Source organism: Biomphalaria glabrata, chromosome 10 (genome assembly GCF_947242115.1).
Source record: "Biomphalaria glabrata chromosome 10, xgBioGlab47.1, whole genome shotgun sequence".
Lineage (NCBI taxonomy): Eukaryota > Metazoa > Mollusca > Gastropoda > Planorbidae > Biomphalaria > Biomphalaria glabrata.
This window is the reverse complement of record NC_074720.1, coordinates 642,049-669,949: the sequence shown is the minus strand read 5'-3', so window position 1 is coordinate 669,949 and position 27,901 is coordinate 642,049. Positions and strand designations below refer to the sequence as shown.

The 27,901-nt window shown below is 34.7% G+C and overlaps 1 long non-coding RNA gene across 6 annotated transcripts; it reads left to right on the top strand.

Annotated features, from left to right (window-relative positions):
* The first annotated feature begins 465 nt into the window (after positions 1 to 465).
* Positions 466 to 27,901, top strand: LOC129928618 (uncharacterized). Of its 6 annotated transcripts, none has more exons than XR_008780066.1 (16): positions 599 to 613; positions 2,881 to 3,027; positions 6,555 to 6,745; positions 13,698 to 13,806; positions 15,336 to 15,647; positions 16,802 to 16,912; positions 17,177 to 17,272; positions 18,136 to 18,258; positions 18,543 to 18,685; positions 20,008 to 20,071; positions 20,223 to 20,289; positions 20,521 to 20,626; positions 20,753 to 20,856; positions 21,357 to 21,427; positions 21,627 to 21,749; positions 26,937 to 27,901. It is a non-coding gene; the product is annotated as an uncharacterized LOC129928618 (long non-coding RNA). The 6 variants fall into 6 exon arrangements; XR_008780065.1 differs by having other exon boundaries at positions 2,870 to 3,027; XR_008780063.1 differs by lacking the exon at positions 2,881 to 3,027 and having other exon boundaries at positions 466 to 613.

Here is a 27,901-nt window from a genome sequence, read left to right as displayed (position 1 = left end):
ATTTGAAAATTCCCACGGACCCCCCCCCCCCCCAATTTGGAGGGCAACCAAATTAGTGTGTTTTTTTATAAAAAAAAATAAATATTACGCAAAATGCGGAGGCCTCAAAAGAGGCCAAGCCCCCCGGGCCCCCAATCGATGAAAAATTCCTAGCTACGCCCCTGCCTCAGACAGGACAGGGGTGAAGAGCCCTACGTCCAGGCCTGGTAGTTAGATAAAAGCCTTTCTAACCACCAATGGGATAATGGCGCCTACGCCCTTCTGGACTTCACTGTAGGTAGACAACTAGAGCGTGACCGCTATGTCGAAGGCGCCGATTAGAGTCGCCGATTTTGGGTTGTTTCGTTTACGCACGCACTGCTAGTTTTTAAATAACGATTTATACCTTTACTAACTCTGACCTAGAAGAGCGATAGTGAAGCTATTTTTAGGTGCTTATGATTATCAGTATTATCATCAGCATGTTGGAATGGATTTTTTGAAAATTACGTTTTTTTTTGCTAGCCTTCAAAATGAAACATATTTAGGCTTATGTGTAGGCTTTAATAGAATAAGATTCTAATGGGAATATTAATCTTTTAGCTGTAGAATATGGATATAAATAATGATTGGGGTAAGTAATTCTAGTAGTAGACAAGTCACTAGCTTAACTAGCTAGTCTAAGTCTGACTCTGACTAGATCATACTAGATGACTAGACTAGTCACTGTGACTATAGTTAAAGAGTTATAGAGTAGATCTATATAATAAGTATATTACTATATAATAAATAAATTATAGACTATAGAGATAGACTAGATGAAGATTCAAGATCTAGACCTAGACGACTAGACTATACTAGATCTAGAGGAGGCTCTTATAGTTTGAACACCCCATCGGATTCTCCTTTCTAAACGGGTCGCTTTTTTTTGTTTGTAATTCATTTGTTTTTATGTTTGGAGCTAAAATCGACGATTCGGGACTGAGCATGTCCAATTTTAGATAAGTTCTGGTAATTTTGTTCCGTTTTTCCAAAGCAGATGGCAGTTATTTAGATTCTCTGTAACCATGTATGTTAAGCTGTTGTTTTAACCTCCCCCGGCAATTCATACCCATATAAGGGATGAAGGCTATATCATGAGCCTGTTTGATCATAGGCTGATGGGCATATCAAAATAAGCTTCCAAACATCTTTAGAAAGACTTTCCAATCACATTTATACCGTTATGTTAGCTGTTAAATAAAATTAAAAAAGGGGGTGTCCAAACAAATAATAATGAATTCAGCTCATTCTCCTTTTTGAACACAGCAAAATCGTATTAAGAAATATTATTGGGATTAATAAATCTATGATTTTTTCAATGAATAAACATGACCTAGATAGAGATATCTAGAATATATAACTTATGAATGAAAGAAAAAGTGTGGGCTGCTAATTTGAAGCCAGAGACCATGCCCACTGCATGTGATCACGCAAGATAAGCTGGCGGTAAGGAGAGGTATACACTCAGCGAGTAGTGTCACAAACTATCCAACAGGCAGTGGAGGGAAGGGGGAGAGAGTCATGAAAAGAATTATAAGCATCTATGGGAGGGAGGGGATGTTAAGGTGTCACAAAACGAACATCCAAATTATGAAAACAAGAAGAGGGTCCTTGGATGGGAGTTAAAAGAAAGACAGAGAGAAAATACAAGTAGCCTATAAGAAAATATGTTTATTAAATTAAAATAATTAATTTATAGCTCTATAATCTATATAAATTTATTTCTGTCTGTTTCTACACATAGATTAAATAGGTATTTAAATAAATAAACTATACACGATATATATATATATATATATAAAGAGAGAAATAGAGAGAGTATATATGAGGAAATAGACTATAAATACATATTGCAAAATTGAATCTACTTCTTTTACTACAATCTAAATAATTTTTAAGTAACACCGATATAATTTATTAGCAATTACATAGTGGTGTTCAACACCGGTGCTCACTGTTCAACTAAAGGAGAAAGCCCAAAAACTGCGTTCAAAATAGGAGCATGAAGTGACCTAATTTATTTTAAAATAAAATCTTGACTATGGGTGGTAATACAAAGGAACACAGCTATTTTTATAGTCCTTTAGTTGCAGAATAAGAATCTGCTTTCAGTTTTTTTGTAAGTTAAACCTTCACCAAATAAAAAAATAAAATAAAAAATTGACCTAGTTCCCGAAAGTCGGTGTTCAGTTATAAGAATCTACCATAGAGACGAGTAATCTAGACAAACTAGAATCTAGAATCTACATCTATATATTCTAGTTTCTAGATCTATCTCTCTCTATATATATTTATATCTCTAGATCTAAAATTTGTGGATGGCTGCCTGGTCGTGCGGTTTGCGCACTGGACTGTCATTTGAATTTATTGATGGTCATGGGCTCAAACCATGCCCGCTCCCATCCCTTGTCCTCCTGCAGGAGGTCTTCACGTCTGACCAAACTATGATATCTAGATCTATTATATGGTGACTATGACTATGAGTAAAGTAAGGGACAGTCTACTAGAGTCTAGATCTGAATCTAGATCAAGTATTACAGTTAGACTACGGTATTAGTGACAGTAAGAAAGCCAAAGTGCTGCCTGTAATCCTGTATTGTTGCATGATCTTAGTGCATCCAGAAATCCAGTCCATTCCTGTATGATTTATGTATATATATGATGATCAAGTCATGTATATTTATCACATATATATGATGTCAAGATGATGAAATTTATCACTACATCTAGATCTTATTTAACCTATTTAATACAAAATAGTTATTTTGAAAGAAATACTGTTAAAAGACATTGTAAAATATGAATAGAGAAAATATTTTTTTTTTGTTTTAATGTCATTATTTTTCAGTCATTTTGCAGGAAACACTGTCCATCCATCCATCCCAATGGCACTACAGCCCATGGAGGGCTTTAGCTGGCTTCAACACATCCCTCCATTCAGATCTCTCCTTAGCCTTTTATCTCCGTCACTATCTGTGGGTCTTCATACAATTAATATATCTCATGGTTAGTACATGTCCTCCACCCTGTTTCATCTTGTATAGCACCATAGATTTTCCTAAGAATTTTTCGTTCCCAAGTATTTAGTATATTTTCGGTTGTCTTTGTCAGCGTTCAGGTCTCACTTGCATACACTGCAGCTGGTCTTATGGTTTTGTATATTATTTTCTTAGTTTCTCTTGCTATTGTTTTGTTCTTAAGTAAATGATGGGTGCTATAAAATGCTCTGTTGCCTCCTGCTATTCTTTCCTTTATTTCTGTTAGTAGGTCATTTTTTAAATCAATTGTACTTCCTAGATATTTGAATGCTTTGACATTTTCAAATTTGTGATTTATGATTTTAATATATGGTCCTATCTTTTTGATTGTCTCTTGTCATTGCGATGTACTTGGGTTTACTGTCATTGACCTCAAGTCCTGCTGGTCGAGATGCTTCTTCTAGTTGTGTGAAAAAACTAGCAATGTCAGAGGTTTCTTTACCCAATAAGGCAATGTCATCGGCATAAGCAGGGTATTGTAGAGGTTAGCTGTATATCGTCCCTGTTGGTTGTGGACCCATATTTTCTCTCCTGAAGTATTTAAAAAGTTAGTAATATTTCCCCTCGTATTTATGTGTATATTTCTTATAACTCTCCAGTGTCAAATTGAAAAGCATGCAAGTTAGTGAGTCACCTTGTCTTAATCCTCTTTTAATCTTAAATTCAAGTGAGTGTTCTCCTTCTATCATGACTTTACTTTTTGGGTTATTTAAAGTCATATGTATAAGTCTTGTCAGTTTGTTAGGTATTCAAAAATTTTGTAGAGTGTCATGTATAGATATTTCCATTTGATACTGTCACAGGCCATTTTATAATCTAAATAGAGTTGGTGGATAGGTATGCTGTATTCATGGCATTTTTCTAGTATACATCTTAGTGTGAAGATGTGATCAGTTGTGGATCTATCTGATCTGAAATCAGATTAGTAGTCACATAAGATTTCTTCTGAGTATTTTCCAAGCCTCTTATAAGCCTAGACAGGATCAGTCACATTTAGTAGAGAGATTCCTCTGTAATTGCAGCACTTTAGCTTGGATCCTTTTTTGTGTATTGGGATTATAAGAGCTGTTTCCCATTCTGTTGGTATTGCTTCTTCTTCCACAATTCTTGATATTAGTCTGTGTATTTGGGAATCTAAGTCTTTTCCTCCATATTTTAGTTCTGCTGTAATTTGGTCCTCTCCTGGTGCTTTGTGATTCTTCATGGTCCTAATTATTTCTGATGTTTCAATGAGTGTTGGTTCTCTAAGGGATCTGGTCCTCCAATGTGGCAGTTCATATTCTCCATTGTCCCCTCAAAGTATTCAGCCCATTCCACAATCAAAGAATTCAAATAATTCAACCCTTTTACTAGAAATAGTTTTACCTTTCAGCAAAGGAAAATGTCAAAATCTGTTTTCACTTGCTTGCCTGGAAAAATGGGAAAGTTTTGTACAATACCTCCGAAGAAAAAAAAGTTTGAGTCTTCCACTCTTCATTAGAAATATTAGTAGCAAAGTCATAGTCAATGTCCTTCAAGGAACATAACAATTTCTTCCTTGAGATCCTATATTCTTCTCAATATCTTGTCCATGCTAAGCCAGCAGACACTACTGTGGTACCGAACCTTAGAATGTTTTATTTCCAAATCTTCAAGTACTTCTCTGAGTTTGAATCTTTGACTGGATCTTTAAAATATTGCAAATAAGAATTTATGCTACGTTTAGTTTAGGCTTTTTAGAATGATGTGTAGAGACTATTTCTTTTGCCTCATCATAACTGATAAGAATCAGAAATTTCAATAATTTATATAGATATTTAAAATAAGTTATTTTTTTATATATTTGCATTCTTTATATGTATAATCTATGAGCTCACCTAATTTCTGTAGGTATGCGCGGGTCGCATAAAACAGTAAGGCGGACCTCATGTGGCCTGTGGGACGTAATTTGCACACCTCTGATCTAGTAAATCCGATCCATGTCTCTTATCTATGAGTATATAATCTATTTGATTCTGGGTGTTCCATAGAGTGAGATCCAGGTTACCTTGTGAATACTCTCATGTTAAAATTTAGTGTTGCAGATAGACATTCCTTTTCCTGATGCAAAATTCACTAATCTTATGCCATTATTGTTTGACTATTCATGTAAGCTTTCTTTGCCAATTGTTGGTCTGAATGCTGGTTCTTTTCCAATTTTTGCATTAAAATCTCCTAGGACTATTTTGATGTCATGCTTTGGTGCTTCATCATAAATTCTTTCCAGTCCATCATAGAAGGCTTCTTTTCTGTTATCATCTGCATTTTCTTTAGGGGTATGGACATTGATGAATAATGTGTTGAAGAATTTTCCTCTCAAACGTAGTGAGCAGAGTCTATCACTTACAGGTTTAAATCCAATGACATTACCTGCCATTTTCTTTTTACAGTAAAACCTGTACCTAAGTTAATGCTTCCACCACTATAAAATATAGTATACTCCTTGGTTCTGAGAATGTCTTTCCACCTGGTTTCCTGTATGGCTACAAGAGGTATCCTTTATTTCTTTAACACTTCAGTAAGTTGGGCTAGCGCACCTGCTCTATAAAGGCTTTGCACGTTCCATGTTGCAAAACAAAAATCATGTCTTTTCCAGGCCAAGGCTGTTTTCCTTTGAGATCTGTCCAGGTTTTCTTGTGAGTAGAAGCTTTCAGGACAGTATTTGTTTTTTATATGACAAAGTAGTTAGCCCTGCGCACAACCTTCTGGGGGACTGCCCCTTTCATCTCTCTGGATAGCTGCCTTTATTTTCAGGTAAGGTGCCATAGAAGCCTTTGTGGATCCCTCCACTAATTTCTCACAATTTATTGAATTAGAATTAGAAAAAGCTGAAAAGAAAGAGAGGGATAAACTAGAAACATATATTGGGGAATAAGAGAAAGAGATGAAAGAGCAGCTCAACGAGCTCATCAAAAAGAATTAAAAGACTTAGAACTCAAACCAAAACAATTAGAAACCAAACAAAAAGAAAGTGAGGAATGGATAGAATTAGCAAAAGTAGAAGCAGTCAAAGTAAACCCTAATATATCGACCCAACAAACATCTCCAAATTCCATAACTTTAACATCAAAGAGGAAACTCTTGAAAATTACTTGGATCAATTTGAACACATAGCATCAACCTACACAATGTTTAGTGAAGAAATGGCAAAACAATTATTATTCTGTCGGGAGAATCTTCTCTCGATATTAATTGGAAAAAGGCTTAGAGTCCACTAAACTCTAATGCCTACCTTATATGGGTTGCCTAAATCAGCAAGGGAAACCAATGACTTAGCAGAGTAATCTGAGTTTAAGGCAATAAGAAACAGTCATAATAAATATAGTTTGTTAAGATGTTGACCATTTGTCTATATTTCAAAAGAAATTGGACTGAAAACTTGATTAGTTGTAAAGAAAAAATTTAACCCAAGAAACTTAAAAATGTTTAATTCAGCTATCAGAATACTTAACTTTATATATCTTTTTTTTTTTCAAGAATAGAGATGTAATTCTGCTGTGTCCCCGTGAGTTGGAAACCAGTAAGCAAGTCTTCTAATAGAGGTCTGATAGAGTCATGTACATCAAGCGATCAGCACTAAAAGATGTGGACCTGATGTGGTGTCAAGCTGATGAAGCTTTTGCTTTCTTCTTTTGGCTGTTCGTTTAACACAAGACAAAGCACAGACTGTAAGATTTTTTTTCCATTTTATGTTAGATTTTTGTTTTAAATTTCTTTTTAAGATTAACTTCATGTTTCTTCACTTAACCTCATGTAAGTAAGACTGTCTAAAACTTTGATTCCATGAGTGGTACTCAGACATTGGTCTTTGAATGAAGCTTGCAATCTCCTGGTTAACTGAAAACACAAATTGCAGTCTCACTTCGAAACTGAATGATGCATACATATTACATATATAAAGACTGTTTCTGGGGTTACTGGTTATTGCCCTGCTTGTTACAGTCCCTTATTGTGTTTATATAATTCACTAATTTCTCTTATAAAAATGTGGACCCTAGTGCTTCACATATGCTATATGTATGTATTGTTCATTGTTTCAGCATTTAGCGTCATGTTGAAACTGGCAACAAAAAAATAACAAAAAATTAAAGAAGCAAATTTGTTCAAGCTATTAGCCCATAATATTTTTCTTTCTCTCTTTCTTCCACTTCTATTGAACATGCCAAATATTAAAAAAACAACTCTTTGGTTGCTGAACTCCAACATAGCAAAAAAACTGTTATTCAATGGATACCAGCTCACATACAACTAGCAGGAAATGAGAAGGCTGACACACTCGTCAAGAGTGGGAGAACAAACTCACAAGTAAACTCTGCACTCTATCCAGAAGAAATGAAGAAATTAATTGTTGACAAAATAAATGAGAAATGGACGAGCTCTCATCCAAATCACAAGAAAGATGACGATTACTATAAGCTATCCCGACAAGACCAACATATAATCTTTCAACTCAGGACCGGACACAACAGAATGCGACAACACATGTTCCGGAAGCTCAAAATTGGAACCAGTGAAATCTGCCCATGTGGAGTATCACCAGAAAATGCCGACCACGTCCTCCAAAACTGCTCTCTCTACCAAGAGGCCCGTATAAGACATTGGCCCCAAATCGCCCCAATAGAAAGAAAACTATATGGAGAGCTCCCTGATTTGGAAACCACTGCACAGTTCATCTCATGTATTGGTCTAGTCATATGAACACTCCAACATAACAATGAGAATGATGAAGAAGAACTCCTTGGTGCTTAAAACAAGAAACACTGTTTTTGTGGCTGTTCTAAAGCCTGACCTGGATTATGTACATTAAATAAAAATAAAATTCATCAAGATTTTCTAGTTTGTATGAGACTTTATTGAGTTTCTGAAATTTTTTCAATTTTATGCTCCAGACTTGTAGCAAGAACACTAAATTATTTATGTAACTACACTTGAACCACTGAGACATGATCTGACACCATTTTCCCTTTTTACTTAGAAATATAATAAACACAAAAAGTGAATTAATAAAGGAAATTTCACAGAAGTTAATTCATCGCAGACAGAACCAATTACCACAAAATAACCAAGACTGTATGGCAGTGTAGAACAGCTAAAAAGTAAACAGCACATTTTTTTCTATGGGACAGGTTGTGGTGACTAAGTGGTAAAGCACTTGGCTTTCAAACTGAGGGGTCTCGAGTTTGAATCCGAGTGATGACTGGGTTTTTAATTTCAGGATTTTAAGGGCGCTCCTGAGTCCACAAAACTGTAATGGGTACCTGGAAATAGTTGGGGACATGTAAAGGCCATTGGTCATTGTGCTGGCCACATGATACCCTCATTAACTGTGGGCCACAGAAACAGATGACCTATACATCATCTGTCTTATAGATCACAAGGTCTAAATGAGGAAAAGTGGGCAGCTAAAGAGCCTAAAAGTCAGCAACATAAATGTGGCTTGAAGAAGAATGAATTAAAGCTCTCGTTTTATAAGGTTACATCCTGACAAGTTGATTTTATAAAGAAACAATGTTGTAATACAGAAATATAAGATCACAATATAGTTTCTCAATACATTGAGCCTCTAATAAGAAAGAAATGTAACAAGCAAAATAAAAAATAAACAAAGCTTATAATATAGCTGCACATTTACAGGCACATATCTCAATACTGTTAGTTCTATTTCACTTTTCACATTCTTCTTCTTCTTCTTCTAGCCAGCTTTATTGCTGTGAGCTCTTTTGTAGACTGTGCCAAGGAAAAAAAGTGTGCCGTTTTCTTCAGTTGTTCTGCACTGCCATACAGGGTGTTGGTTATGTTGGGCTGTAGTGGAAGTAGGGTCTGCCTAAGATGGATTAGGGAGGGGCATTCAAAGAGGATATGGTTTACGGTTTCAAAGGGGTGGGCGCAGTGTCTGCAAAGGGGTAGTTGTATGGAGTTTATTTTGTTCAGGTGGTAATTTAATAGTGGTGTGTGTCCTGTTCTTAGTTGGAAGATTGTAGATTGTTCTTTGTGGGGGAGGAAGTTAATACTGTCCAGTTTGTTAGGCGTAGTCATTTCTCTGTACATGGCTCTGCCTGTGTTTCCTGATGCCCATTGGTTGAGCCACTCCTCTTTGTGATTGTTGACTAACATTGACCTTAGGGTGAGGTAACAGGTCTATCTGGTTGTTCTATAGATGAACCTGCCTTTGATAGCTTATCTGCCTTTTCATTTCCCATGATGTCAATGTGTCCAGGGATCCACTGTAGTGTGACATTGATATTTAATTTTGATATCATCTGGTGGATTATCACAATGAGTGTTGTCAACTCTCTTGTGATGTTTGAGGTGCTGCTGTTAAGTGCTTGCAGAGTAGATTGGGAGTCTGTAAAGACAACAATATCTGATGGTGGTTGCACTCCTTCATATAATTTGTTTTCCACTGTCTGAAGTGCTATGGTAATTGCCTCAATTTCGGCTTGGAAGTTTGAGCAGTAATCGCCACAGGGTGTGCTTATCTCAAAGTGTTTATTTTTAGGGAAGACCAGGAAGGCACCAAGACCAGCACTGATGGTAGCTTTGAAAGCCGATCCGTCTGTATAAATATGGAAAGCTGTTTTTTGATAGCTTTCGATTGTTTCAAGCGTGCCTACTTTGAGCTTCAGTGGATTTAATTCTTTGTTAAGGTGTTATTTAGTAAATGTATTTTGATGGTTGGTTGTTTGTAGTTTAGTCCGGGCGTAATGTTTGAAAACCTGGTAATTTTTTCTCTGTTATTGGGTAGGTGGTGTTTTAGGGCTAGTTCATCAGTAAGTTAATTCAGAGTCTTTTGCTTTTTTTGGTTGTTTTTCCTATATTTCCTCCAACCTTCTGTATCTCTCAATAGCTTCTAATGCTGCTCTGTTGCGCCTTAACTTAAGAGGTTCAATATTGGAGTCTATTTCTCAGGCTGCTGTGGGAGTAGTTCTCATACCTCCACTAATTAGCCGCAAGGCTTGGTTTTGGATTGTATCTAATGATGATTGATAGGTTTTGTTGGCAGCTACTTGTATGGAGAGACAGTTATCCATTACAGATCTGACATATCCAGTGTATAACTGTCTTAAGGTTTTCTTTTCAGCTCCCCAGGATGTTCCTGCTAGGTGTTTTATTATGTTTAATCTTTGTGATGCCTTTTCTTTTAAATCTGCCATAAAGTGTTTTAGAGACAGTCTTTGGTCTAGTTTTACACCAAGATATGTTGGATTTTCTTCTTTATTTATTGGCTGAAAGTCTATTTTTAGGATGTAGTTTCTTTTTGCTGTTTTGTTGCTGTGGCTAAAGATTGAATAAACTGACTTTTCTTTGTTTATTTCCATTTTCCATAATTTTGAATATGTGGAGATAGTTGTGAGGGCTCTATTTAGTTTGGATCTAGTCAGCACTGGATATTTCTCTGTAGTCCAAATTAAAAGGTCGTCTGCATAAAGTGCCTTATTGACCGAAATGAGGTCCGGGAGGTCATTCATGAAGATTAGAAAGAGAGTGCAGCTAAGGGCTGAACCTTGTGTAGTCCTTCTTCCAAACTTTTTTTACTAGAGATGGCACCTTCGAATTGGGTTTGGATGGTTCTGTTTTTTAAGAATGCCCTGATCCAGCTGTACATGGATTCCATGGATGCCCATTTTTTTCATCTTCAAAAATAGACCTTTTCTCCACGCTCTATCATAGGCTTGCTGCAAATCTATAAATACTGCTGTAGTGTGCTTGTTTTCATGAAACCCTTCTTCTGCGTCCTGGATAAAACGAAAGAGGTGGTCTTCTGTTCTACTTGCTTTCCTAAAGCCAGCTTGTGCATTGTGGAGTGAGCAAGTACTTTCTAGCCACCAATAAAGTCGGTTATTGATCATTTTTTCTGCCATTTTACCAATGTTGGATGTTAGAGAAATTAGTCTATAACTTTTTGAGTCTCCAGGTGGTTTATTTTTCTTTAAAATGGGTATTATGTTTGCGGTTCTCCATTCCTGTGGTATGTCTCCAGTTTTCCATGTTTGGTTGATAAAGTTAAGTATACAGTTTTGGGCCTGTGGTCCTAGTCCCTGAATCATTTCATTTGTTATTTTATCGTTTCCAGGGGATTTTCTTGACTTGAGGCTTGAGGGCACTATTGAGCTCATGTAGAGTGAAGGGAGTGTCAAAGATCTGACAGTTGACTGTTGGAGCTTTTTCTTCTTTCTTTAAGATATTACTGAAGGCCTGGTCCAGTTGTTTTCTTGGCTTTGACTTGTTAATGCTGGCAAAATATTTATTGAAGGTTTCAGTCTTTTTAAGGTTTTCTGTTATTATGTCGTCAGTGCCTTTTATAGGTTGGGGGTTTGTTATTTGTTTCTTTCCTGTTAACCGGTGCAGAAGGGTCCAGGCCTTTCGACCATCCTTGTTTAGATCTAGTTGTTCGCATGTTGTGGTCCACTTTTTCTTTTTTTCTGTTTTAATTTTGTATCTTATAAGCCCTGTCAATTTGTTGTACGTTGTCTTGTTCTCTCTAGTAGGGTATTTTTCTATAGTCTTCCTGGTTATGTTTCTTTCTTTTACTAATTTATCTAATTCAGGTGTCCAAAAAGGTTTGTATTTCTTAACTTGGCCTTGAGGGATGTGTTTTTTTGCTGCTTGTAAGATGTTGGAGACTATAGTTGTGTAGGTTGAATTGACGTCTGTCTCAATTATGCTTGATAGTCTTGTGTCTGTTTCTTGTGAAAAAGCTGCCCAGTTAGCTTTTTTATAGTTCCATCTAGTTGTTTTGTTGGATTGGTATCTACCTGGCATTCCAATATTGAGGAGTATAGGCCTGTGGTCACTACCTATGTCTTCAAGTACTGTAATTTTAGAAGAGTTGGTAATTTCTGTAGAGATAAAAGTTAGGTCAGGTCTGCTAGTTGTGTTGTGTGCTCTGTGGAGGAAAGTTGGAGTTGAAGTTTTGTTTTGCAGAAGTTGTAGGTTAGAGGCATTTGTTACATCCTATATTACTTTGCCACGCTTGTTGTAGTGTGGGTAGCCTATGGAAGGTGTGTGTGCATTGATGTTGCCAGCTATTATTGTCCTTGTGTAGTGTGGTAGTTGTATGTCTATTTCTGCTGTTGATGATGGTGGGCAATAGTAGTTTTTGATGTTGTTCCTCCTCTCCAAAGAAGTATTTCCTGCGTGTCGATGTCTGTATTGTTCTGTATTTGTTTTACTGTGGCTTGTGTGTTGTTTCTTATGAGGGTCATAATTCCCTGACATTTGGTGCAAAGGAATCTGTACTGTGTGTAGCCTGTGATGTTTATTTTTTTCTTGGGCAGTAGTGTTTCTTGCAATAGCGCTATGTGTATATCATGCTTCTTGAGTATGTGTTGGAGTTCTGTTGTCTTGTTTTCTAGGCCTAAGATGTTGAGTTGCAAAAGGTTTAGGTGTTTGCTGCTAGTCTGTTTTTTATTTCCAGTAGCTCACTTATCACAGGCAGTCCTGGAAGAAACTGCCATGCGCAGACCTTTTACGAGGCGACGTCTGAGCTCGTATGGATTTTTCGTTAAATTCGTTGGCATTTAGTGTAGGCTGGCTGTTTCCTCAGGCTTTTTAAAAATCTATAAATATATATATAGTCCCCGCATTTTAAGGGAGTTTTCGGTCTTGGCAATTTTCACCAATACTGACATAAAAGGAAACATCTAGGTCTGAAGACTGTAACCGGAATATCCATGGGACAAGGTGGGGTTGGCCAATGGTCCATTCTCCGCCATCCATAGAGCTCTCCAAATGGAACTTTTCTGCAGTAGAAAGCTTAAAGTGGACTGTGCCCTGGGTATGCCCTGTGGAATCGTCACATCCTGGATCCAGGCCCCTTCACGATATCACATTCACCAGATCCAGAAAAAAAACACTTCATGATGGATTTATATCTAGTATTAGAATGTAGTGAGACAAGGACCTCTGTCTGGTGTAGTGCAATCCAGACCTCCGTCAACAAGCACCTAGAGGGGGGGAAGGTCCACTATTATTCACTTAGTGAAATGCAAGTGGAAAGGCAGTGGGGTTATTTATTTCTCTTGGTCATTTCCAAGCCCCGATACCCACACGGGGGAGTATCACCACAGAGTGGAGGTTTGGAGAGTTTTCCTTCTCCTAGATGGGTTGCGTTATTTAGGCTGACGTGCTCCATCAACACGAAGCTAAACTGGTTTTGAGGCGCCAGTGTTCCGCCTTTCATCCTTTCTCCTGTCAGTTTGTAACAACACATAAAAAAGGAAAGTTCCCCTTTCAGACCTTGTGGTCTATAGGACAGATGATATAAAGGTCATCTGTTTCTGTGGCCTATTGTAAGTGAGGGTGTCATGTGGCCAGCACAATGACCAACCGCCTTTACTTTTCCCCAATTAAAATTACATGTAGCCAATAATCATTTAACTCTTTGGTTAATTATGTTTTGTTAAGGACAATGAATAATAGTGCTATGTTTCAACTTGATCTGAGTATGGGAAGTGGGAGAATAACATGTACACAATTTTTATCAAAAAGTCAGTCAGACTTGATAAAAGCTTTATAAAAAGTATATTGATATAGACTAGTTTAGGTAACCAAGTGAGCTAAAAGATAAACAAAAATTGTGATGTTTGTGACTCATGGAGTTTTTATTTGTATTTTAAGGATCGTCATACCATTTTAAGATCCTGGGATGTGAAAGACTTTGCACCGGACTGTCGTCAGTATCTTTACCTCTTCCATGCCGGCAATAAAATACATCTGAAACTTGTTGGTAAATATTTATTTTTTATTATATTGCTCTAGATCTAGATCCTAGAGGCTTTTTTTGCAGTCTGTAAATGTTTATTTTTAATTTTCAAACATTAATATAAAAATAATTTTTTGTTTTATTATAATTGCTTTGTGCTATATTATAAACAAAAAATTTATAAAAGTCTAATCAAAGCATTCTTTTCACCCCGAATGGCAAAAAAAAATTAATTCCATCTAAACGTGGAAAATAATTCAGGATTCAAAGAGTTCTAATGGGTACCTGACTTTAGTTAGGGAATTGTAAAGGTGGTTGATCATTGTGTTGGCCACATGACACCCTCATTAACCATGGGCCACAGAAACAACATCTACCACATAGACCGCAAGGTCTGCAAGGGGAACTTAACATACATTTAATGCTTTACTTTTTGGTATAAACTTAAGTTTGTTAGCTTCAACTAAATAATGACTTAAGTGGAGACTAACGCTCTGAAAACAATAAATTGGGAAAAAAAGATTTGAATGCTGGGACAAGAAGCCCCTGGATGAGGCTGCCAAGTGATTGGTTCAAATTTCACACAGTTCAGGCCAAACTCTTAGGCCCTTACTCAAATAGAGTAATGTTATTAATATATTTACATTTTGACATCAAAGTTTGTACTTCACCGATCATATTGTGCGTAAAGATAATAATATTATAAAAAAAGTTCCCCTTTCAGACCATGGGGCTGATGATGTAAAGTTCATCTGTTTCTCTGGCCCATGGTTAAATAGGGTGTCATGAGGCCAGCACAACAACCAACCACTAAACCCAAAGATCCCAAAATTAGAAATTCGAGTCTTTGACAGGATTTGAACCCGGGACCCCTGGTTCAGATAGCTAAGTGCTTTACCACTCAGCTACTGCACCTCCAATTAACAAAAGAGCGTAGTAGCAGAATCTTGTCTTGTTTTTCTAAGTACTATTCATGTGGCGTTGTTCTGAATACGTTGCATCTTTTGTCATCAAGTATACCTGCTAGCACGGCGTTGCAGTAGTCAAGGCGAGAGAGTATGAATGCCACAGCGGCGTTGTTCTGAATACATTGCATCTTGGCTATTTTGTCATCAGGTATACCTTCTAGCACGGCGTTGCAGTAGTCAAGGTGAGAGAGTATGAATGCCACAGCTAGCATTTTTGTTGACTCAACACATTTGGATCTACTAGTGGACCTCTTTTAATAGTTCATTTCACATAACACTTTTTCATTAATGTGGCTGTAGAGAGATGTTCCTTTCCACATGTGTCCCAGGTTAAGGTGACATTTGGCATGCTTTTTTTTCCAGAACTGAGGCAAATCTTTTTCGCTGTCCATACCTTTCTTGGTTACCATTTCTTTACATAGTATGTACATCTGGAACCTGTCATGAATTGTCCATAAAAATAACACTTGGTATATGATTGTCCTGCAGGACCAAGCCAGCTCAGACGTCGTTGTCTGAGGATTGTAAAGATATTTGGAAGACCAATTTTATCAAGTAACTTTATAAATGTTATAATATCATTAGCTCTTGGAAATCCTATGCCGAACTGGGAGTCGAACACTTAGTGAGGTTGTGACTGAACGTCGCATGAGGTTTGCGGGACATGTTCTACGTCAAAATGAATTACGCACACCAAGAGTTGCGATAACATGGAAGCCAAAACAAGGAAAGCGCAAACAGGGACGTCCTCGTATTACCTGGCGACACACCTTCATGGAGGACCTCAGAACAGTGGACACCAGGTGGGAGGAGGCTTCAGACATTACCAGTGACAGATCATTATGGAGACAGCTTGCCGCCCAATGCGCCGAACGGCGCCGGAGGACCTATGTCTAAGTAAGTAAGCTCTTGATACCTCAACATCATCAGCAACTTACATCATTTAATAATTTTAGCTACATTTTATAACTTCAGCTATTAATGTTACTAAAATATAACATTATCAGCTATTGATGTAATTATATTGAAAGTTACCTACATCATGATATCAACAGTGATGTTATAATAATACAAGATACATCAGTATCTGGTCAGCATGAAAGAGAGATGAGTGCTGATGTTGGAAAGCCCAGCAATCACACATTTTATGCGCAGATTTTTCCTCAGTAATGGAGAGGTTAGTCCATATCAAATAGAGGGCAGTAGAGCTTCTCTATTCCATTTTTAAATGATTCTTGGCCTCCTTCAGTCATAAAGACAAAGGTTCATCTCATAGAACACTATTTCAACTTAACAGTTTTATTCCATAAATCCATGGTGTTGTTTTTTCACTCTGCTCTATATGAAGCTTTTCAAAATCAACACCAATAGCATGGAGAAAAAAAGCAAAAGCACAGGATAGACCCTCATGGAAAGCAAGCATAACAGAAATGATCTGGATCACAGTTGAATATGATGCAATGTTTAGTGATCAAAAATACCAAGCCTGTGACTGCAGATGTGTATCTAGGATTTAGGACTGGCCTCTTAAGGCACATGAGTAGTTGCAAAGGGAAAAGATCATCTATTGAGATGTTAAAGGATGTAGACAGACAAGCTTCATCCACAACAATATTTCTTGCAACTTATAACATTTTTATCTTGCATATCTTTGTCACACTTATTATAAGATTACTCTCTAAACCACAATAGTACAAGTTGCCTTATTTACAATACTGTTTGCTTACTGTCAGAATACTAAAAATAGCCATCTATGTTGTAATATCACTAGCTATTGATAACTTATTATCCATGGTTAGATACCAACTTCATTATTTAAATAAGTACCTTCTATTCATTATACTCATTAAAATAGAGAGGCAGGATATAATTTAAAGAGTTAAAAAAAATGAACATTTTCTGGGATTTTTGAAAATTATTAGGAAAAAAAATTACATACTACACATTTTCAGTGTCAGAACACTAAAGTCTGCAGAAACTGAAGTAAATCCTTTTTGTTTCAACTTACCTGTTTTATGCCATAAATCCATTTTTTTTTCACTCTGCGCTAGAATGTTGAGTCAGATATTGAAGCCAGAGCTTTGTATCTAAGTCAAAGACCACTAGTATTTGACAGTGTTTACAGAGGACAAGATGTCCCAGCTCAGTCCAAAATTCATAAAGTAAGTATAAATATTTATTAAATTATAAAAAAATTTTATGTATAGAATTAAATAAGCAAAGGGTTTACAATAGGTCTAGTGCAAGATACATTCTAGGATAACAAATCTATATACCAGTGATTATAGGCATGAATAAAGTCAGTATACCATTGTTCTTAGAGGAAAACTTTAAAGACCAGCTCCTACAAATAAATAATATTTGCTACTTTGTCAAAATGTGTTTAAAAAGAAAATTTGTTTACAATTTCTTTCTGTTCTAATTAGGACTGTGTCTCAGCGAAGCATAAGAGTTGGTCTTGGATTCAAACAGTCAATGAATGTTTAGGCATTCATAGTGAAAATACTGCTAACTATCATCAGGTAAATATTATTCCTTTTCCTTTGTGAAAGTTTGTGTATTAGAAATTGCTAGCTAGAATCAAAAGTTATTGATTCTCAGTAAATAATTGTGTAGTAAATTTTCACCCAGCCAACATAGATTAAAAATAAAAATAAGTATTTCAAGACTTTCATCTTATATAGAACCAGAGAAATAGAAAAAAAATATGGTAAAAGAAACATTTAAAATGCAATATTATGAAATGAGCTGGGCTCAAAACTGGTCATTGGAAAATGCAGAAAACTAAAGTGAAATCTAATTAGAAGCAGTAGACCAAGTGAAACATTATTACAAGAAGTAAATGAAACTGACACTAAAGTTTGAGTAGTTAACCAAAGTGTCAATAGCTGTAGAAGTGGACAACCAGATGACAGTTTAATGCAGGCAGAAAACCAAAATTGCATGCCAATTTTAATACTAAATCAAACATCTCAGTACAATCAGTAAGACATGCATGAAACCAGGTCTATGTCTACAATAATTGCATCTTAATTGTACCAAGATGCTCTGATATTTTGACCATGATGTTCTTATAGATGTAGTATAATGATAAGACATTTCTATTCTAATGTTCTGTAAGTTCTATCATGATGTTCTGATAGAAGTACCTTAATGATTAGGCATTTCTATTCTAATGTTCTGAATGTTGTACCATGATGTTCTGATAGAAATACCTTAATGATTAGGCATTTCTATTCTAATGCTCTGAATGTTGTACCATGATGTTCTGATAGAAGTACCTTAATGATTAGACATTTCTACTCTAATGTTCTGAATGTTCTACCATGATGTTCTGATAGAAGTACCTTAATGATTAGACTTTTCTATTCTAATGTTCTCAAAGTTCTACCATGATGTTTGCCACCTGGAAGAAGACATGCTTTCATTCTTGCTTTGGATGGACAGTTCAACAGCTAGAGCTCAAGTCAAGACTCATGATCCTGATGTCATGTTAAAACATTTCAGAGTAAGATTATTTATCATTCAGCTTTGTTTAGATTTAGATTATATATCATCAACAAAAAAACAAAACACAATTTTTTTTTTCATATTGTAGTTCAAGATTATGTCTTTTTTTTAATTACTTTTTTTTATATTCAGAGCAACATATTTCATGTTAAGATTACTCTTTAGCAAAATTGTACAGGTTTTTTACAGCACTAGAGAAGGTTTAATAAATATAAAGAAAGAAAGTGTCAGATGCTGATGCACAAATAGGAAAATAATTCTTTTGCTAATTTTTTATTTCAGTTAATAAACATATGTTGGACTATCAGGGCTAGTTAGATCTTCTCACAGAGCGAAGTTGAGATATTCACCCAGTTCATCACCGCCAAGAACTGCCAGAATGGCATTTGAAGGCTAGAGCTCTTGTCCAATATCAGCACAAACATGTGAGTTTGCCATGGGACTTTTTCATTCAGTTTCCTTGTATGAATCTTTATTATTCTGGAGGAGAACCAAATTGTCAAAGTTGCATCTAAAATTGTTCTGTATAGCTGTGTGTATAAACTAAAGCCAGTTATCATCATTGAATTGTTTAGACGATTTTTTCAATGGTTAACCAGATAGTTGCTAATATCAACCTGATCTTGTACAATGAAAATTCTACAGCTACAAAGGACTTGTTTGAAGTCTTATGACCTTTGATGCACTTAAACTGTTAAATGGCACAAGAGTGATCAAAGCTAGGGCCAATTATTTATCTTTTGTACATTCTTTGAAGTTCTACAAGAAATTCCTTGTTAGCAGCATTATCAGCCATTCCCTAAAAGACACAATGATTTAGCCACTGTTCAAAGATTTATTTTCATGTCTGTTAAACAAATTTTTTTCTTTGTAGTGACATATTTTATTATAAGATAAGATTAGATAATTTTATTGATCCAATCAAATAGAAATTCAGTTTGACTACAGTTTACAGTTGACGACATCAGCGTAACTACTGTACAATAACATTATAGATGAAAAATTCGAACAACATTCACACACGAAACACAGCGCTTTATAAATTTGACTTCTATGTACTTCTCGATGACGACAGCTGATCTTGTAACACTCCGACCGAAAGTGGGATAAAGGAATTTTTAAATCTTTCTGTTTTAGTCCTAATGTAAATGAGATGACCACTTCGTTCAGATCTTATGTAACAGGGGTTTAATGGGTGCAGGTTGTCCTTATTTCTTCATTCCCAATTAAAAGTCAGTCTGTTTTTGAAACAAAAATAAAAATATTATTCTCATTTAAACATACAATTGTTGTTATCAAAGATCTTGTTCTTTTTCATCATTCCAAATTGATTTCCTTGATTTTAAATTATCAGTAAAAGTTAGGTGCAATAATTGTATTGTTCCTGTTTGTTCATGAAATAGTTGGGAGCTTATCCATATATCTTGTGTTAGGACTTGTCCCTGGTCCATGTGTACCAACATCATATCATAGTCACAATTTTAAAATGCTTGAAATAAAGTTCATCCAAAGACCTAAATAATAAATAACCAGACAATATTTAAATTTGGAAAGCCTCATAAGGAATTGTGTGGAATGAAATATTTTAATTGTAATATAAAAAAAAATGTTCCAAAAAGGTTTGATGTCACTTAGATCCCATGGTACCAGAGCAGGTTTAATTAATGATTAGTTGTAGCTAAGTCTTCTTAATGTGGTTGTATTTGTTGGGATTAATAGTAAAGATTTTTGTTTCTTATACATTCAGGTGTCATTAGCAAAAGGGGACTTTGTCAAGATTTTGGAAAATTCTGATGCTGAAAGATGGAAATGTAATTTTTGTAATTTTTTTCAGTATAAATCTAATTCATTAGCGATTAAGTATCAATATAGTCTTCTTATAAATATAACAGCCTAAGTGAAATCTTGGCCTAAACTGTTAATACTATCTCATCTTCTGTGTGTTTCATATCAAAATTTTAGATGGAATAGAAAGTGAAGTCCCTGGTATTGTGTTGGTCATTCCTTCCTGCTTCCAACAGATTGATAAGTAAGTGGATGAATGTTTACATGTTAGTGAAATTAAAACTAGTTGTAAAGTAGGTCAAGCTACAAAATGATTTTTATTTTCTATCCACAAACCTAAATCCTTTGTGAAGTAGCTCTAAAATCTATTATTATTAAAGATTCACACACTTTCATTGAAATACTGTCTATTGATTAGTATGCACTTTCAATGAAGTCATTTTCTAATCTTTTGTTTTGTCTTTGTTGATTTTAGATTAAGAGAACAAATCAAGGTCAATAGTTCTATTGCTGCTAAAAGATTAAGGTCACATTTGATCCAGTTTTTAAGTGCTGCTATTTCCCAGACACAGTCCAAAGATGTAAGTACACAGTTGAAATAGGGAGTTGTTTCTTTATTATTCATCTTTTTTTTTATTTCTGTATGTGGTAAAAGCTCATAAAATAATATTTTGTTATTATTCATAATTATGTTTTTCCTGCTGAAGATGGTGAATGAGGCAGCAGACATCTTGAAAGGAGCTGATTTCAAGTTCCTTCAACAGTCTTTTCATTTTATTTAGGAAGAAGCTCATCAGTCACTTCAAACCAGGTACAATAAGCAGTAATGTTTGTACTGTAGATATTAGGAATTAGTGTTGCAAACAGAAAGAGATTAATTTTTTCCTTCTCATGATTAAACTATTCTTACCATAATAATAATAATGTTTTAATCTGTGAGGAAATGTGTTTTACATATGTTTACTGTATATTGAAGTGGGGGCAGGGCTGGGCGGGGAATGTGGTCATTGACAGAGCATGTCAAACACAGAGTATAGAATCTTGAATGAGTTCTTTAATTGTGGTCTTAGTTTTTGAGATCTTAAATAACAGACTGCACAAAACAAATGCCATGGGTGCATGGAACAGCTTGCACTAATTTGAAAATGTGTTATGAATACAGTTTAAATCAGTAATGAACAACTATATTTCCATGTACATATGTTGTTTTTTTTTAAGAATTATTTGAAAAAAAAAAATTAAGTTGTTACTAAGTCCATATATCCAAAATTAATTTGACTTGATCTCTAACACAAATTTGTTCTTATTTAGGTGATGATGGAGTCATAAACAGTAGGATACAGAGGTGAAACAAAACTGGAGCTTTAGTTTGTTTGTTTGTAGTAAGTCATTTTTCTTTTTTTGAAGTCATTTTGTTGGGACAAATCAACTAATTTGTTTGATTTTTTTTTTTAAGAAAAGGTTAGTTTTTTGAGTTTTGTCAACACAAGTCAGTTACTTTAAAGCTGTAATTCTCTCTACTGTACAACAGTATTTCTGGATTAAGGCATGCAATAAAATTTTGGGTTATTTCTTGTCTAGGAACTTGGCATCTACTCCAGACATTATTCTGAAGAACACTCAAGTAAAAGAAAAGAAGAAATGTTAAAGGTTAAGGACTTGAGCTCCAATCATACTTACACTTCAAAAGCTTTAATTTGAAAGGTCAGTACTTAGTGATGGGAACTAAACTAAATTTAAAAAGTTAAACTAAAACTAAGTTTCAACTAACAAAAAGTAGTTAAACTAAAAGTTTATCATGAATTTCAAAATGTAGTTAAACTAAACTAAAGAAGATTAATCATACCATACAAACCTTTTCATAACTTGGGGGGGGGGGGGGGGATATCTAGACTTATCTATAATCATTCGACTCTATGCCTGCGGCTTGAACTAATTCTTTTAACATTGTAGAGCATAATAAAATCAGTATTGAGGAAGATGTTTCTTACATAAACGTTAATGCACAATAAAATTTTTAAAAAAAGATGTCTAAATAAATATGTGTGCTTGTATATTTGCCTTGAATTAAAACCTTTACCTGGTACTTTTACAAAAAAAATTATATTAACTTATTATTATACCGGTAAAGTTTAAAATCTCATTAAATAACAGATTTAGAATTTCAGATTTAGATCTAGTAACGAAAGATATAGAAACAAAATTTTGGAGTGTTATTTTCTTGTCTGACCACTCAAAAACACTATTGCATAACCGTTAAAAGTGTGCATAGAAAAAAACACGGGGTGGTCTTGTCACTGTGGGCCGCACACTGCAGTACACTAGGCCTACATGTGTCTATGTCTATCTGATCAGGTTGTTAAAATCACTGTCTGTTTACTTTTTGGGCAGGAAGGGTGTGTACAAATTTCAGTGTAAAGATAGATCTACGAACATGCTTGACTAAACATGGGCCAGTATGTTATTTTCACTAAACATGGGCCAGTGTGTTATTTTCTTGTTTGACCAATCAACATTAAGCAAACACAATTGCATAACGTGCAATGAAAAAAAAAAACAGGGTAGTCTTGTAGTATCATTGACTACACATGTACAGTACACTAGGCCTACAGTCTATTTACTTTTTGGTCAGGGAGGGTATGGATTAGGATGTTGTTTTTTTCTAGAGTTCATTATGCTAATGCTTTTAGATCTATAATTTGTCAATTTAGACATAGATCTCAATAATAAGTCTTAAGACTAGAATCTATTATATGTCTCTGCTTCATCAAAGGTTTAAGCTATAAAAAGGTTGTACTTGATGTTCCTGCAGTTAATAAATTATTGTTTGCAGAAAATGAATTGACTAAAACTACTAAATATTGACCTAACTTGCTAATCAGATTCCCACTATAAACAGAAATTAAACACCAGAACATGATTTAAGAAAAAACTCGAACCAAATCTATTCATAATATTGCATAAAAGCTTTTGGTAAACAAATGTTTAGCAACATTTAATACTACTGCTAGTTTCAAGTGCAGATATTGACTCACGGGTAACTTCTACTTTATCCTCTTCAAATGCAGACTGACAAAATAGTTGTTAACTGCATCACTCTTTGATAATCAAATGTTGTTGATATCACAAGACCAGAAAACTGGGATGTGCTTTTCAACTGCTACTACATGTTGAAAATTTTACAAATTTTAATTAAACATTTTAGTTTGTAACTAAAAAAAAAATATGATTATAACTAAACTATTTTTTTCTAGTTAAACTTTGGCCTTAATTAATTTGTTTTAGTTAAACTAAAAGTTTCTAGCTTTTTAATTAACTCTTGCACAGTGATATATAATGTCTGATTAGATTTAAGTAGATCTAGATATAGATAGATCTAGATCTAATGAGACTAATAAAAGTCCAACTACAAGTCTAGATTTATCTAGAGTTCTAATCTAGATTCTTGATCAAGAAAATATCATCTAATGAGTGATTTATAGTAGATAAATCTTTTCTAGGAATTACTAGTGTCTAGAAAATCTAGGTTTAGTCCTAGATTTTAGTGATAATGAATGATACATTATTTAAAGAATATAATAAATATAATTAATTCTACATTATTTTTAAAAATTCAGCGACATCTTTTTAAAGTCGCTGCAACAGGCCAGTTAAAAAAAACGCTGGTGGACAAAATTTCCTAAAATGTTTTCAAAGTCTGTTCCCATCACTGATTGAAGTTAATGTTAAACTATTGGTAGAGTTAGTGAGACAAAAAATTCAAGTTAAAAAATGGAGGCATGTGTTTGTTCGTGCTAAATAAAAACTTGAATGTAATAGCCACTAACTATCAGAAAAAAAAATTTATTCTTCTTCTTGAAACTGTCAGTTAGAGTTGAGCCTTCGGCTATTTGGAACTCTAGGCCAGCAAAAGTGAACAAGAGCTCTCTCTCACTGGCCTGAATGAGAACAGTGTACACTGTTCTGTCTGGCGGGTGGGTCAGACTCACGGCAAGAGGCCGCGTACACTAAGACACCCCCCCACCCCCCCCCCACCCCCCATTTTCCTTTTCTATACCAGGCTAACCATGCGGGACACGCCATTTATGTAACAGCCCCTTGAGGAACAGCGCCTGGATTGTGACAAGGTTGTGGGAGCTTTTTTACAACTCTGCGCAATGCAAGAGGATGCACTCGCACCCCCTTAGGCACCCCCACGGGAGTCTTGTTTTGCTACCCTTTAACCTCGTTTCCTCCTACGATCGTTTCCACCCGGGCACCACTATGAGGCAGGGTAGCATGCCCGGGAAAAAAATTTGTATCAAATGATGATTAATTGATATGTCAAGATAATGTCAAGATTTTTTAACCACTTATTAATCTGCGTGTCATGTGTTTATCACAAATACCAACTATCTTTATTTTCCAACAAAGGAACCAAGGCCTTCTGAAAATCCTATTTTGAAAATTGTTTTATTTGGTTTCATGTCAAAATATTTAAAAGATCCATTTTGTATAATTTAAATAATAATTGTGAAATTCAACTTGATATAGCCTAGATTTTAGTCCTACTCATAATATTCTGTATGTATAAATGATTATTTTTTCAATGAGGTTTATAGGCATATTAGTCAAACATTTCATATGTAGCATTAAACAATATAAAATTTTTTTATAGTAGGGGTGCACCGGATAGTACTTTTTTATATTCGGCCGGAGCCGAATACCTAAGTGTCTTGTAAATAGCTTGTATTGCTGAGCATATTACGAAACTGTTAATAACATACCTATATTTGTTTGTTTTTTTCTCCTTTTATATACCTTATTGTTTTAAACTCTGTTACTGATTGATTTATAAAAGATTAACAGTATAAACAAAAATTAATCTGTGTAGCATGAGCGTGTCTGTATGTATGTACAAGGCCACCAACTATAAAGGCTGTGTGTTGGAGGATCAATGTAAAATATGTTAGTAAATATTTAACTAGTTACTAATGTAAATCTCTCATCTGGCTTGTATGGTGGTTGGATGTATGTGTTCAAGAATTTCTGACCAACAACTGGTCATCAGACTTGTAATTTTAAGTCCAAAGACTGCTTCTGGATTCAAGGGCATAATACTGATAGCTGTTAGTTAATAGTTGGAATCTGAAGCGTTGTAGGTCATATATTTATTAATCCATTTGCGGCAAACGATATTTTATTAACAGCAGGAACATCTATTATACCTACTCATAGCCAGAGCCTTAAATGTTGCGAAACATAGATTTAATTGTAGTCTGTAGGCCTTTTATTGATATCTATGTTTAGATCTACTGTTATATAGATCTAAGAGAATTAGGAAAACCAAAAAAACAAAAACATATTTGTTTTATTTTATTGTGCAACGAACGTTTGTTCAGCGCCCTAAATGACATTTCTCTCCAAGTAAACAAACTTAGTCTCATCATCTAGTTACCTCTAGACAGTGTCAATATTTCTCAACAATCTGCGTTAATCCATTCTGGCTTAAGAATGGTCAATGTCTATCAATACATTGTCATGGATTAAACAAATAAGAAGTTGAGCATGTTGAGTCTCTTGAGCCCTCCCTTAAAAGATACCCCTGGTCAGTGTCTGTTTGGCTTGTAGTCCAGCCTCCTAATTGAGACTTAAAGTAAACAAACTTATTGTCCCGGCCAAAAGTATAAAAGGTGTGGCATGTGGTCCAGACCCTTGATTGACAACCTATCTCATAATAAACAAACTCATACCAGATTAACCTTATAAAGATTTGGCTTGTAGTCCCGCCCCTAATAAAAATTCTTCTCCAAGTAAACAAACTCAGTTCCCTCATAAGATGTGACCTCTGGAAAGTGTCAACACATTGACATCTGGCTTGATGTGGTAAGCTGCCTATCTGTGAACTCAATGTTATGGACTATACAAACAAAAAGAGGTGGGGGTTGCTCATCTCTACCTCTGGAGATATACCCGCACATCTAGACAGATTATCAGCGTGGCGTAGTTAAGGAATATTACATGTTTACTAGACCACTCAAAAGTCAAGACAAGCTTTTAAAATGTGCATGACATCGTTGCTATGTATGTAATGCGAATTTATAATGTAAAGTCTTATTTCTATTTAGATTAACACGCCTTGTCTTTGTACTAAAAAAATATTTGGTGCATATTCATAGTTTTTAGTTTTAAAAACAGATTTTTTTATTTGAAACAAAAAAGTTAATGTATTTCAGAACTGACATTATTGAATCATGTCCACTTTATGAGTATTGGTTTATTTTTATTAACATGGAGATTTAGTTTAAACTTCTTGTTGGACATCGTTTATCAGCATCGACTACCTTTATATTGTTTGCCTTTCGCCTGTGTTGTTTCGATATTTAAGTGTTACCTCCGTTTGGCGTATCTGGAAAACACTTAGCACGGAGGCGCATAACAATATTCATAGAAATACAGGTGTAGCTTTTACTATCCGGTAGTGATATCCAACCGGAGCCGGATAGTGAAAAAGTGCAGAATATTCAGCAGAAGCCAGAGCCGGAGCAACTATCCGGTGCACCCCTAGTTTATAGGCATATACATCAAATAATATTCTATCTGTATGATGACTGGGTTAAGTTTAGGGATTTGGTTAGGTGAACCCCATGACAAAAGTCAAGGAACAGATGATATATAATATATACAGTTAAGCATTCTGTATTTAAAAGATCTCTAACATAAAAAGTTACTCACTAAAACAACTTAAATTTCCTTACTAAGTCATTGCAGTGTGTTAAATTAGTCTTTCTGATTTCATGATTAGCCATGTAAGCTGTCCATTTCACACACTAGAAAATGATTTTTTAAATATATTTAGTTACTTAACTTTATTTTTGATATTAATACAATAAACATTCTTTTATTTTACAGGTCTTATATTTTTGTGGAAATAAATTTTACTAGTGGAGTTTTTGTAGCTGCCAGAGTGGATCAAGGTGGATGTGATATCTATTTATAAACATGTATACCAGTATATTGTAATCAGTGATTTTCATTTTTTGGTAACAGTTTGTTTCCATTTAGATTGCAGTCTTTCTTATGTGAAAACAAGATGTCTGCATAATCTTAGAGGACATTTTTAAACTCATTTAAATTTATTAGATGAAATATTTATAAAACATACAATGTAAATTGTTTTGTAAAATGATTATACATTTGAGTTCATAAAAATGTGTAATTTTTTAATGGCATCATGTTTCTGCTTATCTGTATCTGATACTGATGATGTGTTTTCTAAATCTATTACTGCTTCACCATTGAGGAAAAACTGCACATGTTTAAACCCATATCTGAAGTAACTTTCCAGAAAAAAAAAAGATGTATGTTGGACAGTGTCCAAAATTTCAAATCATTTCCTTCAAAATGTTATCAATTTCCTCCATAACTTCATAACATTATTGAATTTTTTCCTTCAGAACACAATTGTAAATTATCTTTCTTTTTTTTTTTTTTTTTGTTAAACCACAATGAGAGTCTAATAACTAATAGTCTAGCAAACAATTACTTATAATTTGCCTTATTATTATACAATATTAAGATTTACTTCTGCAGGGATGAAAAACTTTTTTTAAAATACAATAGACATGTATAATAATAAAGTACATTCACACCTGACTCACTCATAATTTACATGTGAAAAGTTTATATCAGATTGTTTCTATTTAATGATTTGATTGCCATCAGTGTCTTGTATCTCTTTTGTGATGGTAAAGTCACAAAATGTAGGAAACCCCACTGTGTTTGGTCCAGTATGTGGGTTATTATATGTAAGTCTATTGTATTTTCTATATTATTTTACAAATGTAAAAAAAATAAAAAGAAATTGTTACACTGTT